The sequence below is a fragment of the Meriones unguiculatus genome, chromosome 15 (assembly GCF_030254825.1).
Source record: "Meriones unguiculatus strain TT.TT164.6M chromosome 15, Bangor_MerUng_6.1, whole genome shotgun sequence".
Taxonomy (NCBI): Eukaryota; Metazoa; Chordata; class Mammalia; order Rodentia; family Muridae; genus Meriones; species Meriones unguiculatus.
Window position 1 is genome coordinate 29,680,384 of NC_083362.1, and position 17,802 is coordinate 29,698,185.

Below are 17,802 nucleotides of genomic sequence, written 5' to 3' on the forward strand. Positions count from 1 at the left end.
CTTCTAACAAGTTTAGTGTGTTTGGATTTATGTTGAGGTCTTTGATCCACTTGTACTTTAGTTTTGTGCAGGGTAATAAGTATGGATTTATTTGCTGCTCAGATGTAACCCAGGAGCACCTCAGGCTCCATATTTGTTCCCTAGTAAGAGGAGTAGGGGCTTTATACACACACACACACACACACACACACACACACACACACACACACTTATTCACATACACATGAAATCATGATATACAGTGATATACTGAGAATTAGAAAGGGGTGTAATATTACTCCTTTATGTTTAAAATTCACATATTTTACAAAGAAGAAAGGGATAGTGGAAGAAGAGGGAGGTATGGCAAGACTGGGAGGAAATGAGGGAGGGTGGTACATCTGAGATACAAAGTGAATAAAGTATAAAATAATAATAATGATGATGATGATGATGATGAAGGAAAAATATTACATATGAATAGATTCTCATTTAACAAACCCATGTTACAAACATTAAGTGAGCTTTCATTACAGACATTACAGATTTTGAAATACACCAAATACATTGATAAGAAAATAAAAAATCCAGTATTTTGACATATGCAGTCTTGTAATTTTTTTCTAAATTTATTTATTTATTTTTATTTATTATTTTTTATATTAATTACAGTCTATTTATATTGTATCCCAGCTCTAGCCACTTCCCTCATTCCCTCTCAATCTCACCCTCCCTCATCTCCTTCCTGCCCCTCTCTAAGTCCACTGATGGGGGAGGTTCTCCTCACCTTCCAACTGATCCTAGCTTATCAGGTCTCTTCAGGGCTGGCTACAATGTCCACTTCTACAGCCAAGCAAGTTTGCTCCTCCCTTGGAGGGTAGAGGGAAAGGTCAAAGAGCCAGTCATTGAGTTCATGTCTGAGACAGACCCTGTTCCCCTAACTAGGGAACCAACTTGGATAATGAGCTGCAATAGTCTATACCTGGTCAGGGGTTTTAGGTTATATCCATGCATGGTCCTTGGTTAGAGAAACTGTTTCAGTAAAGACCTCTAGACCTAGATATATTTGGTCCTTGTGGATCTCCTGTCCTCTCCAGGTCATACTAACTCCCCCTTCTTTCATATTATGACCTGCACTCTGCCCAAGGTTTAGTTATGAGTCTCAGCATATTATTTTGATACACTGATAGGTAGAGTCTTTCAGGGGCCCTCTGTGGTAGGCTCCTGTCCTGTTACTTGTTTTCTCCTATTTCCAATGTCCATCCCATTTGTCTTTCTAAGTGAGGATTGATCATCTTACCCCAGGTTCTCTTTCTTGTTTATCTTCTTTGGGTATACATATTTTAATATGTTTACCTTATCTTAGAGGTCTAGTACCCACTTATAAGTGAGTATATACCATGTGTGTCTTTCTGCTTCTGGGATACCTCCCTCAGGATGGTATTTTCTAAGTCTCACCTTCTGCCCACAAAGTTCATGATTTCCTTTTTTTTTAATTTATTTATTTATTTTTTGTTTTGTTTTGTTTTTTGTTTTTGTTTTTTTGGTTTTTTTTTTTTTTTCAATGCAGTTTATTCAGGAACCTTGAACAATCCTCGGACCCTGGGGAAAGCCAGCCCACAGCTTAAATAGCCTCTGGGTAGCCAACCCCAGCATGCTACGTGGGCAATGCAGATAGGTCCACATACGTGGAAGCAAGCCAGATCCTCAGCCTTAGCCAAATGTGGAATTGTTTGTGACAGAGAGCACTCACCATCGGGAAGGTGGAAGGCAGAAACCAGCTCCATCTTTAAGGCATAGCATTCCGCAGCTCTCTATAGTTCCCCCTTTTTATTTTAGACGCATCAGGCAAGAGTAGAGGTCTGATACACACAATGGGTAAGATTTCCTTGTTTTTAATTGATGAGTACTATTACATTGTGTAAAAGTACCACAATTTCTGAATCCATTCCTTAACTGAGGGACATCTGGTTTGTTTCCAGGTTCTGGCTATCATGAATAAAGCTGCTACAAACATGGTTGAACAAATGTCCTTGTTGTGCAGTTGAGCATTTTTGGTTATATGCTTAGGAGTGGTATAGCTGGATCTGGAGGAAACACTATTCCTAATTATATGAGAAAGTGCCAGATTGATTTCCAAAGTGGTTGTATAAGTTCATATTCCCACCAGTAATGGAGGAGGGTTCCCCTTTCTCCACAACCTCTCCAGCATTATTTTTATATTAATTGCAGTTTATTTATTTTGTATCCCAGCCATTCTCATGGTGTAAAGTGAAATCTCAGGGTTGTTTTGATTTACATCTCCCTGATGGCTAAGGATGATTAGTATCTCTTTAAGTGTTTCTCTGCCGTTCTATATTCCTCTACAGAGAATTCTCAGTTTAGCTCTGCACCCCATTTTTTATTGCAGTGTTTGCTTTTTTTGCTTTTTAACTTATTTACTTCTTTATTTTCAGTATATCAGCCCTCAATCAGATATACGGTTGGTGAAGATCCTTTCCCAGTCTGTAGGCTGTCGTTTTCTTCTTAAGACACTGTCCTTTGCTTTGCAGAAGATTTTAGTTTCATGAGGTCCCATTTATTGATTGTTGATCTTAGAACCTGTGCTGTTGGTGTTCTGTTCAGGAAGTTGCCTCCTGTGCCAATGAGTACTAGGCTCTTCCCCATTTTTTTTTTCTAATTGATTTAGTGTGTACGGTTTTATGTTGAGGTCTTTGATCCACCTGGACTTTAATTTTGTGCAAGTTGATAAATATGGTTCTATTTTCATTTTTCTTCATGTAGACATCCAGTTGGACCAGCACCATTTGTTGATGATGCTGTCTTTTTTCCATTGAATGGTTTTGGCTTCTTGGTCAAAAATCAAGTATTCATTGGTGTGTGGGTTTATTTCTGGGTCTTCTATTCAGTTCCATTGATCCACCATTCAGTTTCTATGCCAGTACCAAGCAGTTTTTATTACTATAGCTCTCTATTACAGCTTGAGATCAAGAATGGAGATACCTCCAGATGTTCTGTTGTTGTATATGATCGACTTAGAAATTCTGGGGGTGGGGGTTGTTGTTGTTTGTTTTTTCCATATGAAGTTGAGAATTTTTCTTTCAAGGTCTGTAAAGAAATGTGTTGGTATTTTGATGGGAATTGCATTGAATTTGTAGATAGCTTTTGGCAGAATGTCCATTTTCACTTGGTTAATCTTACTGATCCATGAGCACGGGAGATCATTCCATCTTCTGATATATTCTTCAATTTCTTTCTTCAGAAACTTGAAGTTTTATTCAAACAGGTCTTTCACTTGTTTATTTAGAGTCACAGGAAGGTACTTTATGTTTTTAGTGGCTCTCGTGAAGGGTGTTGTTTTCTTAATTTTTTTCTCGGCCCTTTTGTCTTTGGTATACAGGAGGGGTTCTGATCCTTTTTTTCTTTTTTTTTCTTTTTTTTTTTTTGAGTTAATTTTGTATCCAGCCACTTTGCTGAAGTTGTTCTTGGTCCTTTTGTCTTCGGTATACAGGAGGGCTTCTGATTTTTTTGAGTTCATTTTGTATCCTGCCACTTTGCTGAAGGTGTTTATCAGCTGGAGGAGTTCTCTGGTTGAATTTTTGGGGTCACTCATATATACTATCATATCATCTGCGAATAGTGACACTTTGACCTCTTCCATTCTGATTTGTATCCCCTTAATGTCCTTTAGTTGGCTTATTGCTCTGGCTAGGACTTCAAGTACTATGTTGAAGAGGTATAGAGAGAATGGGCAGCCTTGTCTAGTCCCTGATTTCAGTGGGATAGATTTAAGTTTCTCTCCATTGAGTTTGATGTTGGCTATAGGCTTGCTTTATATTGCCTTTACTCTGTGTTTAGGTATGTGCCTTATATCCCTGATTTCCCCAAGACTTTAAACATGAATGAATGTAGGATTTTGTCAAATGTTTTTTTTTCAGCATCTAAGGAGATGATCATGTGGTTTTTCTCCTTCACTTTGTTTATATGGTGGATTACATTAATAGATTTCTGTGTAATGAACCACCCTTGCATGCCTGGGATGATGTCTACTTGGTCAGGGAAGATGATATTTTTTATGTGTTCTTGGTTTTGTTTTGCAAGTGTTTTGCTGAGTAGTTTTGCATCAATGTTCATAAGAGAAATGGGTCTGAAGTTCTCTTTTTTTTGTTGAGTCTTTGTGTGATTTTGATATCAAGGTGACTGTGTCTTCACAGATTGAGTTTTTTAATGTTCCTTCTGTTTCTATTTTGTGGAAGAGTTTGAAGTGAATTGGAGTTAGCAGTTCTTGAAGGTCTAGTAGAATTCTGCACTGAAACCATCTGGCCTTGGGCTTTTTTTGGAAGGGAGATTGTTGATGACTGCTTCTATTTCCTTGGGAGATATAGGACTATTCAATCTTTTTGCCTGATCTTTATTTAATTTTGGTAAGTAGAATCTATCAAGAAAACTGTCCATTTCATTTAAGTTCTCAAATTTAATGGTATATAGGTTTTTGAAGTAAGACCTAATTATTTTTTGGATTTCCTCAGTATCCGTTGTTATTCCCTTTTTTATTTGTGATTTTGCTGATTTGGATAGTTTCTCTCTGTCTTTTAGTCAGATTGGCTAAGGGATTGTTTATCTTATTGATTTTCTCCAAGAACCAGCTCATGGTTTAATTGATTATTTGAATCATTTTATTTGTTTCTAATTTATTAATTTATTGATTTCTGTCTACTCTGCCAGGGTGTGTTTGCTTCTTTTTTCTAGGGCTTTCAGGTGAGCTATTAAGTTACTTGTATGCAATGATTCAAATTTCTTCTTGAAGACCTTTAATGCTATGAACTTTCCTCTTAGCAGTGTTATTGTCATGTCCCATAAGTTTGGGTATGTTGTGCCTTCATTTTCATTGAATTCTCAGAAATCTTTAATTTCTTTATGTATTTATTCCCTAACCCAGCTGTCATTGAGTAGTGGGTTGTTCATTCTCTATGTATGTGAAGTCTTTTTTGCTATTTCTGTTGTTGAGGTCCAGCTTCAGACCATAGTGGTCAGATAGGATACACAAGATTATTTCATTCTTCTTGTATCTGCTCTGGCTTGCTTTGTGACCAACTATATGGTCTATTTTTGAGAAGGTTCCATGATGTGCTGAAAAGAAGGTATACTCTTTTGAATTTGGGTGAAAAGTTCTATAGACCTCTATTAGGTCCATTTGATTTAGGGCCTCTGTAAGTACCCTAATTTTCCTGTTTAGCTTCTGTCTGGATGATATGTCACTTGGCAAGAGTGGAGTGAGAGTGGTGGCGTATTGAAGTCTCTCACTATTAAGGTGTTGGAATCTATGTGTGACTTCATCTTTAATAATCTTTTTTTCCCCAAATGTAGGTGGTCTTGTATTTGGGGCATAGATGTTTAAAATTGTGATATCCTTCTGGTGGAATTTTCATTTGATGAGAATGAAGTCCCCCTCCTCATCTTTTTGATTAATTTTGGTTGAAAGTCTATTTTATTAGATATTAGGATAGCTACCTCAGCTTTTTTTTCTAGCTGATAATAATTGTAATTTTTTTGAGAAAGAAAAATGTTTAAATATAAAGTCTACAATTTTTAGAAGTTTTATACTTTCAACTTTATTCATCATAACACCAGAAGACCTTGGAGTTCCACTGAAATTTTCTGAGAGATTTCAAGGGGAAATGTCCTGATCTGTCTTTGTGTTAGAAATCTTTCATACTGTCTTTGAGAATTTTCATGGGCTACTTCCATACTGTATGAGTAATAAACTACCTCAGCTTTTTTTTATGGGTCCATGTCTTGAAACACTTTTCTCCAGACCTTTACTCTGAGGTAGTGTTTGTCTTTTTCACAGAGGTGTATTTCTTGGATACAGCAGAATTATGGATCCTGTTTCTGCAACCAGTCTGTTAGTCTGTGTCTTTTTATTGGGGGGTTGAGTCCATTGATGTTGATAGATAACAGTGACCAATGGATGTTAGTTCTTTTTATTGTGGCATTGGTGATCTTACTGTGATTCATTGATTGTTTTCTTTTTTTCTTTTGCTAAGTATGGCACTTTATTGTTTTCTTTTAATTTTTGTTGGGAAATTATCTTTATCCTATGTTTTCTTGTGTGTAGTTGTTTTCATTAGATTGGAGTTTTCCTTCTAGTAACTTCTGTAGGGCTGGTTTGCTGTGTAAATATTGCTTAAATTTAGGTTTGTCACAGAATATTTTGTTTTCCCCATCTATGTTGATTGAAAGCTTTGCTGGGCACAGTAGTCTGGGTTGGCACCTGTGGTCTCTTCAAGTCTACATGACATCTGCTAAAGCTCTTCTAGCTTTTATAGTTTCTGATGAGATGGCTGGTATGATTCTGGTAGGTCTACTTTATATGTTACTTGGCCTTTTTCCATTGCTGCTTTTAATATCTTTTGTTCTGCAGATTTAGCATTTTGAATATGATGAGATGTGAGGAGTTTCTTTTTTGGTCTTGTTTATTTGGTGTTCAGTAAGCCTCTTGTGTGTTTATGGGCATCTCTTTCTTTAGGTTGGGAAAATTTTTCTTCTATGATTTTCTTGAAAATATTTTCTGGACCTTGGAGCCTGGAATCTTCTTTTTCATCAATTCCTATTATTCTTAGATTCTGCTGACAGCTGCAGCTAGGGAGCTAAGAGCCCTACCTCTGCTATCTCAGTCCGCAGGTGGTGAGTTTTGTGCTAGGAGTCCTGGCACTGTGAGCAGGCCTCACCAAGGAGGAGTATATGGGAATGCTCAGAGAGAGAAGAGTTGGGAGGAGTATATGGGAATGCTTGGAGGGAGAAAAGGAAAGGAAGAAATGTAATTAAATGACAAACTCCTAAACAAAAAACAAAAATCAAACATAAACCTCCATTGGTCAAGATACTCCACTGTTTGAATTTGTGCAAAGAGATACTAAGAAGAAAAATTAAAAACATAATTATATGTATTTACTGGAAAGAAAAGTATATCTATTCAAAAGCTAGAATAGTGCCTATGAATGAATTAGGAAATTAAAATGGATTTGGTTTTTCCTCAAAAGAGGAAACCCTTTCCCATCCAGCCCAGTTCATCAAGATGCTTCAGGACTGAGCATGTCTGCTTTCCCTATGGCCTGGGAAGGCAGTCCCACCTGGGAAAAGTGATCAAAAAGCTAGCAAATGAGTACATGTCCAATGTAGTTTCCACTTCCCTTACTAGAAGACTCACATGAGGCCTAAACTGCCGATCTGCTACATCTTTGTAGGTGACTTAGGTACTCATGCATGGTCCTTGGTTGATGTTTCAAACTGAGCAAGCCCCTATCTCTGTGACAAGCTAGAGGCCTAAGTTATGGTAGACTCCTGGGAGGATAAAAGGGATACTCAAGCAGACACCCCTCATAGAAGAGGTCATAAAGACACAAGAGGACATCCACTAACTAGACTAGTCTTCAAGCAGAGGGTGGGTAACACCAACCTACCCACAAAACTTCAAATCAAAATTGACCCTGCTTAGAAGATGTGCAGGCAGAGGAAGACAATGCAGCCACTCCTGATGAGACCTGATAGACTAGGATCAGAAGGAAGGAGAGGAAGACCTCCCCTCTCAGTAGACTTGGGGAGGGGCATGCTTGGAGAAGAGGGAGGGTGGGACTGGGAGGGGAGGAAGGAGAGGTTTATAGGGGATACAAAGTGAATGAAGTGTAATTAATAATAAATAAATAAAAACAAAATTAAAAAAATCAGGTCATTCACACAGAAAATTATCTAAGTATTGGCACTTTGTAGTTTCTTTAATGAATTATTTCCTACCTTTCCTACCTCCATGCTACCATCTTTTTTCTTCACCCCTCCTCTTTCCTTCTCATCTTATCATTTGTTTCCCTTTCTCTTCTTTTATATTTATTTATAATGATAATATATGTTATTTTATTAATAAAAGTGATAACTGTTGTAATAAAAAAAGAAGATGTGCAGGGATAAAGATAGAGGAGATAGGGGAGCAATTGAGGGAATGCCCAACCAATGCTTGGCCCAATCATAGACCCACCATAACAGAAAGTACCAACCACTGACACTTTGAATAAAGATTTGCTAAACTTGCCTGACAGAACAGGTGCCTGACAGAACTGTCCTCTGAGAGGTACTACCCAGCAGAGCCTGAAAATAGATGGTGAGACCCATAGCCAAACATTGCACATCTTGTGGAAAAGAGAAAAGTACCTGGTGGGGTGGTGGCCCCACAAGAAGACCAACTTAGTTTTGTATTATTATGACAAGAAACATGACAGTTAAGTAAGTATTTATAGAGATATCTTCTCTTGTCTTTAATTACTAGTTAGAACAGAAATATTTAATTTTGTTATAAAAATATTACTTATCTGCTCTTGGCAAAACATTCCTAAATCTTATGAACTAGAAAAAAAAAGAAGAAAACTAATTTAATGTTTACTTTTGTGGGCTTTAGAATGAGTTCAATTTGTGCAATCAGTCTACTCATTGATTATCACTGACTGAAGATAATTACCTTTAAAGAATCCTTCATCCCTTTTATGTTTATTTCAGGACCTTTCAAGGAGTCTCATGTATAACTGGGCAAACAATTTGAGACAAGTCCTAAAGATAGATTTATTTAGAATAAACGGATACCATTAATCTCTTCCAGACACTTGGCTAGGCAGGCGATTTTTGCTTAAGTGTGCAAATGCACACTGCCGAGCTGACATGCCGCGATGCAGAGCACAGCTCTGACATTTGAGTTTAGTAGAAATCATTCTCTATGCCTACAGGAGATGGGAAAGAAAACTTGATATATAGAATACTTTGCCACTATCACTCATCATCACCTTCATCAAGTGCTATGACTAAGAGATTAGACACGTGCTAGAACAGGATTGATGGCTTTCATTTATCAAATGAGTTGTCTCTTGTGGAAATACAAAATAATGGTAAAAAATAACATTTTAAAAACACTTATCTTGATTTTTAATATAAATAATAAACCCTAAGAATATTTGTAGAAATTGACTAAAGTCCTGATTGACTTGATATGCTTGGTGAGAGTTGATACAGGTGGAGGAGGCCTCACCTTTTTTAGGGGGAAGGTAAAGGGGAAGCGCAAAGGAGAGGAAGGGAAATAGGAAGACAGGAGGGAGGGGCGCCCTTAGGATATAAAGTAAATAAACTGAAAATTTAAATGTTTTTAAAAAGTAAAATTATATACAGAAAAATGACTAAACTTGTCTATCCATGTTCTCTGTATTTGAAAGGAGTTATCTATATGATCTGAGGTGAAAAAATTTAAGCACCTAATATTATTAAACAAAATTAGACCAGCCTCTGTTCATGGATTATTTTAAGGTCAGAGGAACATTTGAAAAGGACAGATCATGTGAGGGCCTTGTGTTCTGGAACAGTAACTCAGTCCACTTGTATAGCTATCTTAGACTGAAGCCAAAAACATTTTAACTCCATTGGTACAACACCCTATAGAAACTAACTTGTCTTATTTTTATTGTTACCGTGGAGATATTCAAAGGATTCAATTAACATATTTCTAAGGTAAAATTTATATCTCTTTTTAAAATATGTTAATTTTAAACACAAAGAAATAATATAACACCCCTTTCCAATACCAAGTGTATCATGATTTGTGTGGTGGGTGTGCATATGTGTGTGTGTATATTTATATGTGTGTATATTATTGTTGTTATTATTGCTGTTGTTATTATTATTTTATACTTTATTCACCTTATATCCCAGTGGTAGTCCTCTTTCTCATCTCCTCTGGGTCCTGACCTACCTCCCTCTTACTCCTCTATCCCTCTCTCCTCATCAACTGATAGGGGAATTCCTCCACCCCTACTGTCTGACCCTAGCCTATTAGGAACCATCAGGACTACCTGGGTCCTCTTCCTCTGTGGGCTGACTAGGTCTCCCCACAAGGGAGAATTGATCAAGAAGTGGGCAACTGAGTTCATGTCAGAGACTCTCTCTTTTCTCCTTACTAGGGAACCCACATGGAGACTGAGCTGTATATGGGCTACAACTGAGCAGAGGGGTCTAGGTCATCTCTATGCAAGGTCTGTGGTTGATACATCAGTCTCTGCATCTCTACTGGATCCAGCATTTTTTGGCTTTGTTGATCTTATTGTGAGGCTCTCATCCTCCCCTGGTCCTTCTTTATCCCCCTTCTTCCTTAAAGAGTCCCAGTGCTGTGTCCAAAGTTTGGCTGTGATTTTCTGCATCACCTTCTATCCCCTGCTGGGTGGAGTCTTTAGAAAACATCTGTGGTAGGCTCCCAACCTATTACCTCTCTTCTATGGCTTCCAGTGTCTATCCTGTATGACCTTCTGAATAAGAATTAAGCATCTTCCCTAAGGACCTCTTTAGTTGACTAGGTTTTTAGATCTGTAGATTTTATTGTGTTTCTCTTATATTACATGGCTCCACTTATAAGTGAGTATATACCATGTGTGTCTTCCTGCTTCTTGGTTATCTTACTCACGGTGATCTTTTCTATTTCCATTCATTTGCCTGCACATTTCATTATTTCCTTGATTTTTATACCAAAACCTAGCCATTCTAGGTTTTACATTATGTAGACAACATCAATGAATTGTGTAAATACACCAAAATTTCTGTATCCATTCCTCTGTTGGGGGACATCTTGGTTGTTTCTGTCTTTTGCAAATAAAGTTATGAACATAGTTGAACAAACGTCTTTGTTGTATTGTTGGGTATCTTTTGGGTATATGCCCAGGAGTGGTATTGCTGGCTCTTGAGGTAGCACTATTACAAGTTTTCTGAGAAACCTCCAGATTTATTTCCATAGAGGTTGTTCAAGTTTACATTTCTACTAGCAATGGAGGAAAGTTCCCTTTCTCCACATCTTCTCTAGCATGTGTCGCCCTTGATTTTTAGTTCTTAGACATTCTGATGGGTATAAGGTGAAATCTCAGGTTCATTTTTATTTGCATTTTCTGGATATCTAAGGACATAGAACATTTCTTTAGGCTGTTCTCTGCCATTTGATATTCCTCTGTTGAGAATTCTCTGTTTAGTTCTGTAACCCATTTTTAATTGGATTACTTGGTTTGTTGCTTTTTAACTTCTTCAGTTCTTTATGTATACTGGATATTAGCCCTCTGTCAGATGTAGGGTTGGTGCAGATCTTTTCCCATTCTGTAGGCTGTTTTGTTTTGTTGACAATATCCTTTGCTTTACAGAAGCTTTTCAATTCCATGAGGTCCTATTCATTGACTGTTGATATTAGAGCTTGTGCTGTTGGTGTGCTGTTCAGGAACTTGCCTCCTAGCCAATGAGTTCAAGACTCTTCCCCACTTTTTTTCCTAACAGATGTAGTGTGTCTGGTTTTATGTTGAGGTCTTTGATCTACTTGGGTTTTAATTTTGTGAAGGCTTATAAATATGATCTATTTGTATTTTTCTACATGTTGAAGATGCTGTTTTTTCCATTGAATGGTTTTGGTTTCTTTGTCAAAAATCAAGTATCTATAAGTGTGTGGGTTTATTTCTGGGTCTTGATTCCATTGATCCACCATTCTGTTTTATGCCTCTACCAAGCTGTTTTTATTACCGTTGCTCTATAGTACAGCTTGAGATCAGGAATGAAGATACCTCCAGACTATCTTTGGTTGTACAGAATTATTTTAGCCATTCTAGGTTTTACATTATGTAAACAACTCATCATTTCTGTCACAAGTATTACATGCTTAGTGGTTAAATCAAATCAGATTTTTATATTATCTAGATAATATATTTCTATATTATCTTACTAGCAAGAGTATTGCTAGTAAGAACATAAAATATAGTAATATAAAAACCTAAGACTCTAATGCACAATACTTTCATTCCACAATACAAATAACTCCTAAACATCAATACAATTAATAAATTGTATTTAAAATTTGTTTTCCTCTTAAGGTTCAATGTTCAACTTGAAACAGATTAAAATCACCTGAGAATAAAGGCAATCAAGAGTCTGCCTAAATTAAATTGCTATGGACGTGATATGGGAGATTATTTTGACTGCCAGCTGGTATAGAAGAGCCCAGATTACTTTGAGAGGCACTGTTATCTGTGAAAGTGGTTCTGTACAATAAGGTTCAATAAGCTTGATACCAGGAGTGAGAAAAAAAGCAGTGTTCTTCCATGATCTTTGCTTCAGTTCTCTGCCTGAGTTCCTGCTCTGACATTCCCACATGGTAGACTATAATTTATAAACGGAAACTAATCCCCTTCCTTCTAAACTGTTTTGAACACAACAGGACATCCATCCCATGGCATGCATATAGAGTCAGGAGAGATACAACTTAGTTAAATCTATTTACTCTTTGTATTTTTAGATTCTTTCTGAGGATGAAATTCCGGTTCTCAGGCTTACAGGGCAATTGGCTTTCTCTGCTGAAACCTATTACTGGTCCTTCATGTTTAAATAAACAGAGGATGATGCTTAAATTGCCAGTAAGTATTTACAATGGGATTTAATAATGCCAATCAAAATCAGACATAAGTGTGTATTTAAAAAAAAAATGAGGCTGGAGAGATGGATCAGGGGTTAAGAACCCTGGTTGCTCTTCCGGAGGTCCTGAGTTCAATTACCAGCAACCACATGGTGGCACACAACCATTTATAATGATATCTATTGCCCTCTTCTGGCCTACATGTGTACATGCGGGCATAATACTGTATAATAAATAAATAAATAAATCTTTTTTTAATTTTATTTTTTTCTTATCAGTTACATTTTATTAACTCTGTATCCCAGCTGTATCCCGTTCCCTCATTCCCTCCCAATCCCACCCTCCCTCCCTCATCTCCACCCTGACCCTTTCCAAGTCCACTGATGGGGGGGACCTCCTCCCCATTTATCTGATCCTGTTTTATCAGGTATCTTCAGGACTGGCTGCAAAGCCCTCCTCTGTGGCCTAACAGGACTGCTCCTCCCTTGGGGGTGGGGAGGCCAAAGAGCCAGTCATTGAATTCCTGTTAGAAATAGTCCTTGTTCCCCTCACTTTGGGAAACCAATTGTTACTGAGCTACCACTGGCTACATCTGAGCAGAGGTTCTAGGTTATATCCATACATGGTCCTTGGTTGAATGTCAGTCTCAGAAAAGACCCTGTGCCCAGGTATATTTGGTCCTTGTGGAGCTCCTATCCTTTCCCCATCAGACTAACTCCCCTTCTTTCTTATGATTCCCTGTACTCTGCCAAAGCTTTGGTCATGAGTCTTTGCTTTGAAAACACTGCTAGTTAGAGTCTTTCAGATGCGCTCAGTAGACTCCTGTAATACGTTCAATGCACATCCCATCTGTCTTTCTAAACGAGGATTGATCATCTTACCCCATGTCCACTCTCTTGATTATCTTTTTTAGGTGTATAGATTTCATTATGTTTATCATTTCTTATAGGTCTATATAAATGAGTATATACCGTGTTTGTCTTTCTCCTTCTGGGATATTTCACTCAGAATGATCTTTTCTAGATCCCACCATTTGCCTGCAAATTTCATGATTTCCTCCTTTTTGATTGCTGAGTAGTATTCCATTGTGTAAAAATACCACAATTTCTGTACCTATTCCTCCGTTGATGGACATCTGGGTTGTTTCCAGGTTCTGGCTATTACAAATAAAGCTGCTATAAACATGGTTGAGCAAGTATCCTTTTTGTGTACTTGAGCAAACTTTGGGTATATACCTAGCAGTGGTATAGCTGGGTCTTGAGGAAGCACTATTCCTAATTGTCTTAGAAAGCGCCAGATAGATTTCCAGAGTGGTTGTACCAGTTTACATTTCCACCAGCAGTGGAGGAGGGTTCCCCTTTCTCCACAAAAGCCGACACGCACATGGAAACTGAACAACTTGTTACTCAATGACAGCGGGGTTAAGGAAGAAATAAAGAAAGAAATTAAAGACATCCTAGAATTCAATGAAAATGAAGGCACAAAATACCCAAATTTATGGGACACATTGAAAGCAGTGCTCAGGGGATAATTTATAGCACTAAGTGCCTGCAAGAAGAAATTCGTAACATCACATACAAACAACTTAATGGCCCAACTGAAAACCCTAGAAAAAAAAGAAGCAGATACACCCAAGAGGAGCAGACGGCTGGAAATCATCAAACTCAGGGCTGAAATCAATCAATTAGAAACAAATAAAACTATTCAAGGAATCAATGAAACAAAAAGCTGATTCTTTGAGAAAATCAACAAAATAGACAAACCTTTAGCCAAACTAACTAAAAAGCAGAGAGAATCTATCCAAATCCACCACATAAATAAATAAATCTTAAAAACAAAAGAAAACCATTCAAAACAAACAAACCAAAACCAAAACCAAAACAAAAACAAAAAAAAACAGGGCAGAGCCTCTGAGTTTGAGGCCAGTCTGATCTACAGAATGAGTTTCAGGACAGCCAAGATTACAGAGAGAAACTCTGCTTCTAAAAAAGAATAAAAACAACAACAACAAAACATGAACTGTGTTTTATCTACTATTAATTAGATAATTGATAGATATATATGTCCATATGCTTATCTAGTTGTCCCCCATCTTTCATCCTTGTGAAACAATGATGTTGTCTACAATGTTCACATTTGATTGTACCAGGGCAAACTGAGTCAGGGCATAGATCTGGCTACCAGCAGGTCTTTACTGACAGCAACCTTCTAGGCCAGAACTGGTACTTACCTACCCTGGCTTCAACTGATAATGGCAAACTGAGGGGTCAGAAGTAAATAGTTGATGGCAAACCAGTGCTTTCTGGCATGGGCTTTAATCTATTACAGTAAGTGGGGGCTAGGGCTGTTAGCTCTAGTGGGGGCTTTTCACGATAGTGGCAAGACAAGAAGGTGCACACACACACACACACACACTTACACACTTGTACTTGAAGTAAGACAGACTCCAACAGGTAGGTTCCAACAAGCTTCTTCTTTAAAGCTTTTCTTACTTTACACATACACGTGCACACATACAAACTTACATACATATTTACATGCACATTCACATACATTTACATATTGGGTAGAAGGAAACAGATTTCAACCTCACCAGATATTGTACATATACACATACACACATATACACAGTTGATGGATTGAACAAATTCCAAATAGCCAGTTCCCAACCATGTTTTTATTGTTTCCCACAGTCTATCTACTCAGGCAAAATTTTTCAGTTAGTACAAAGATCACAACATTGTCAATTTTTTTTTTCAAGGAAACTATTACAATGAGAATACATAAGAAAAATATGTTCCTGAATACCCTCACATGATCACGTTATGGGTGAAAAGCAAATATGAAAAACAAGTTATTTGCAGAACCAATATACATTTGCAACTAAGCAACTTGTTATAAATTAAGAAGGTGAGCGAACAAAGTAATTTTTCATCAAGTTTTTGTTTACCAGCAAGCCTGCAGTTTGTACTCTCCAGTTCTTACTATCTCCCCCTTCTTTCATAACATTGCCTGCACTCTGCCCAAAGATTGGCTATAAGTCTCAGCATCTCCTTTGATACCCCTCAGAGTAGAGTCTTACAGAGGCCTTCTGTGAAAGACTCCTGACCTGTTCCCTGTTTTTTCCCTCTTCTGATGCCCATCCTTTTTGCAGTTCTGAATGAGGATTGAACATCTTACCCAGAATCTTCCTTCTTGATTACCTCTTAAGGTGTAAATATTTTAGTATGTTTATCCTATATTATATATCTAATAACCACTTATGAGTGAGTATATACTCTTCTCTTATGAGTATATTCTTCACTTATGAGTGAGTATTCCTGCTTCTGAGATAACTCTCTCAGGATGATCTTTTCTGGTTCTTACCATTGGCCTGCATATTTCATGATTTCCTTGTTTTTAATTTCTGAGTAGTGTTCCATTGTACCACAATATCTGTATCCATTCCTCAACTGAGGGTCATTCGGCTATTACAAATAAAGCTACTACAAACATGGTTGAGTAAATGTGTTTGTATACCTGGGCATCTTTGGGATATAGGCATGGGAGTGGTAAAGCTGGAGCTTGAGGAAGCACTATTCCTAATTGTCTGAGAAAGCACCAGATTGAAATCCAAAGTGATTATGCAAGTTAAAATTCCCAACAGCAATGGAAGAGAATTTCCACTTCTCCACATCCTCTACAGCATGTGCTGTCACTTGAGTTTTTTTTTTTTCTTTTTTGTTTGTTTTGTTTTGTTTTTACAGTGCTAGGGCGTTGAAATTGGTTGACTCAGCCATCACTGAACCACACCCCTAGGCCCAAGATAATTTCTATTGGAAGATAATTGTTGTCAGAATTCTATTTACTAGCTAGAGATTGGTAGAGATGGCTCAGTGGGTAAAGGTGCTTGTTGCCAAGCCTGATGACCTGAGTTCAATTCCCAGGACCCACATGATGGAAGGAAAGAGCCCACTCTCATAGTTTGTTCCCTGATCTTTGCCTGCACCATGTTTTTTTTTTTTTTTTTTTTTTTCAATGCAGTTTATTCAGGAACATTGAACAATCCTCTGTCACGAACAACTCCACATTTGGCTAAGGCCGAGGATCTGGCTTGCTTCCATGTATGTGGACCTATCTGCATTGCCCCCGTGGCAAGCCTGGGTTGGCTACCCAGAGGCTATTTAAGCTGTGGGCTGGCTTTCCCTGGGGTCACTTGAGTTTTTGATCTCAGCCATTCTGATGGGTTTAAGGTGAAATCTCAGTGTTGCTTTGATTTGCATTTCCCTGATGACTAAGGATGTTTAGCATTTCTTTAAATCTTTCTCTGCCATTCAATATTCCTCTATTGAGAATTCTCTATTTAGCTCTGTACCCTATTTTTTAATTGGATTTCTTGATTTGTTGCTGCTTAACTTCTTGAGTTATTAATATATTCTGGATATTAGCCCTCTGTCAGATATAGGGTTGGTGAAAATCCTTTCCCAATCTGTAGGCGGTCATTTTGTTCTGAGGTTAGTTTCATGAGGTCTCATTTATTGATTGTTGATCTTAGAGCCTGTGCTGTTGGTGTGCTGTTCAGGAAGTTGTCTCCTGTGCAAATGAGTTCAAGGATCCCACTTTTTCTTCTAAGCAATTTAGTGTGTCTGGTTTTAAATAGTGGATTATGATCCACTTGAACTTTAGTTTTGTGCAGGGTGATAAGTATAGATCTATTTGTATTTTTCTACATGTAGACAACCAGTTAGATCAGCACCATTTGTTGAAGATGCTATCTTTTTTCCATTGTAGAGTTTTGGCATCTTTGTCAAAAGTCAGGTGTCCATAATTTTGTGGGCTTATTTCAGGGTCTTCTATTCGATTCCACTGATCAACCAGTTAGTTTCTATGCCAGTACCATGCAGTTTTTATTACTGTTGCTTTATAATATGACTTTCGATCAGGGATGGAGATACCTCAGAATATCTTTTATTGTAGAGGATTGTTTTAGTGATTCTAGGTTTCTTGTTGTTCCACATGAAGTTGAGAAATTTTCTTTTTATAAGGATTTTTTATATTAGAGTTTATTTATTTTGTATCCCAGCAGTAGTCCCTTCCCTTATCCCCTCCAAATCCTACCCTCCCTCAGTCATTTCTTCCCATGTCCCTCTCCAAGTCCATTGTAGGGAATGTCCTCTTCCCCTTTCATCTGACCTTATCTTATCAGACAGATCTTATCAGGACTGGCTGCATTGGCTTCCTCAGTGGCCTGGCAAGACTGCTACCTCTTAATGGTAGCAGAAGAGCCTGCTACTGAGTTTCACTCAGAAAGTCCCTGTTCCCCTTACTAGGGTACCCGCTTAAATACTGAGCTACCATGAGCCACATTTAAGTAGGGG